Genomic DNA, 2,500 nt, shown 5'->3' on the forward strand with positions numbered 1-2,500 from the left:
TCTCCGCGCTCACTCTGGTCTGATGAGTTTCAGCCTTCAGTCCAGGCTGACGCTCCCGGTGCCGTCACTGAATAAAACAGACCACCCGGTAGTGGAGGGGGAGAGGGTTGGAGGAGGGGGGGGGGGGAGAAGAGGGGGAGGAGGGAGATGGGGAGGGTGATTTGGGGGATGGGGAGGTGGAGGAGGGGGGTGGGGGCGGTTGATGAGGGGAGGTGAGGTGGGGGAGGGGGATGAGGAGAGGTGAGGTGGGGGAGGGGGATGAGAGGAGGTGAGGGGGATGAGGGGAGGTGAGGGGGATGAGGGGGATGAGGGGAGGTGAGGGGGATGAGGGGAGGTGAGGGGGATGAGGGGAGGTGAGGTGGGTGATGAGGGGAGGTGAGGTGGGTGAGGGGAGGTGAGGTGGGGGAGGGGGATGAGGGGAGGTGAGGTGGAGGAGGGGGATGAGGGGAGGTGAGGTGGGGGGATGAGGGGAGGTGAGGTGGGGGAGGGGGATGAGGGGAGGTGAGGTGGGGGAGGGGGATGAGGGGAGGTGAGGTGGGGAGGGGGATGAGGTGGAGGAGGGGGATGAGGTGGGGGAGGGGGGTGAGGTGGGGGAGGGGAGTGAGGTGGGGGAGGGGGGTGAGGTGGGGGAGGGGGGTGAGGTGGGGGAGGGGGGTGAGGAGGATGAGGTGGGGGAGGAGGATGAGGTGGGGGAGGGGGATGAGGGGAGGTGGGGGAGGGGGATGAGGGGAGGTGAGGCGGGAGAGGGGGATGAGGTGGGAGAGGGGGATGAGGTGGGAGGGGGGATGAGGTGGGAGAGGGGGATGAGGTGGGGGAGGGGGATGAGGTGGGGGAGGGGGATGAGGTGGGGGAGGGGGATGAGGGGAGGTGAGGTGGGGGAGGGGGATGAGGTGGGAGAGGGGGATGAGGTGGGAGGGGGGATGAGGTGGGAGAGGGGGATGAGGTGGGAGGGGGGATGAGGTGGGAGAGGGGGATGAGGTGGGAAGGGGGATGAGGTGGGAGGGGGATGAGGTGGGGGAGGGGATGAGGGGAGGTGAGGTGGGGGAGGGGGATGAGGTGGGAGAGGGGGATGAGGTGGGAGGGGGGATGAGGTGGGAGAGGGGGATGAGGTGGGAGGGGGGATGAGGTGGGAGGGGGGATGAGGTGGAGAGGGGGATGAGGTGGGGGAGGGGGATGAGGTGGGGGAGGGGGATGAGGTGGGGGAGGGGGATGAGGTGAGGCGGGAGAGGGGGATGAGGGGAGGTGAGGCGGGAGAGGGGGATGAGGGGAGGTGAGGTGGGGGAGAGGGATGAGGTGAGGTGGGGGAGAGGGATGAGGTGGGGGAGAGGGATGAGGAGGGGGAGAGGGATGAGGTGAGGAGGGGGAGAGGGATGAGGTGAGGTGGGGGAGAGGGATGAGGTGAGGTGGGGGAGAGGGATGAGGGGAGGTGGGGGAGAGGGATGAGGAGGGGGAGAGGGATGAGGGGAGGTGGGGAGAGGGATGAGGAGGGGGAGAGGGATGAGGGGAGGAGGGGGAGAGGGATGAGGGGAGGGGTTCTCTCTCTCTCTCTGTAATTAATTTAAGATGTGGAGATGCCGGTGATGGACTGGGGTTGACAATTGTAAACAATTTTACAACACCAAGTTATAGTCCAGCAATTTTATTTTAAATTCACAAGCTTTCGGAGATTTTCTCCTTCCTCAGGCAAATGTTTCAAGATCTCCTTGAAGCCTACGCATTTATACATATTGAACAATAATAAATGGTGTTTACAGACTGCCCCTGCAACACGATGCTCCACTTTTCCAGCTTCCACCCTAACCACGTCAAAGAGGCCATCCCCTATGGACAGGCCCTGCGAATACACAGGGTCTGCTCAGACGAGGAGGAACGCGATGGACACCTACAGACGCTGAAAGACGCCCTAGTAAGAACGGGATATGACGCTCGACTCATCGATCGACAGTTCCGACGGGCCACAGCAAAAAATCGCATAGACCTCCTCAGGAGACTAACACGGGACGCAACCAACAGAGTACCCTTTGTCGTCCAGTACTTCCCCGGAGCGGAGAAACTACGCCATGTTCTCCGCAGCCTTCAACATGTCATCAATGAGGACAAACACCTCGCTATGGCCATCCCCACACCTCCACTACTCGCCTTTAAACAGCCACCCAACCTCAAACAGACCATCGTTCGCAGCAAACTACCTAGCTTTCAAGAGAACAGCGTCCACGACGCCACACAACCCTGCCACGGTAACCTCTGCAAGACATGCCAGATCATCGACACAGATACCACCATCACACGAGATGACACCACCCACCAGGTGCATGGTTCATACTCCTGTGACTCGGCCAACGTTGTCTACCTCATACGTTGCAGGAAAGGATGCCCCAGAGCATGGTACATTGGCGAGACCATGCAGACGCTGCGACAACGGATGAACGGACACCGCGCAACAATCGCCAAACAGGAGGGTTCCCTCCCAGTCGGGGAACACTTCAGCAGTCATGGACAT

This window comes from Heptranchias perlo, unplaced genomic scaffold, assembly GCF_035084215.1.
Source record: "Heptranchias perlo isolate sHepPer1 unplaced genomic scaffold, sHepPer1.hap1 HAP1_SCAFFOLD_118, whole genome shotgun sequence".
Lineage (NCBI taxonomy): Eukaryota > Metazoa > Chordata > Chondrichthyes > Hexanchiformes > Hexanchidae > Heptranchias > Heptranchias perlo.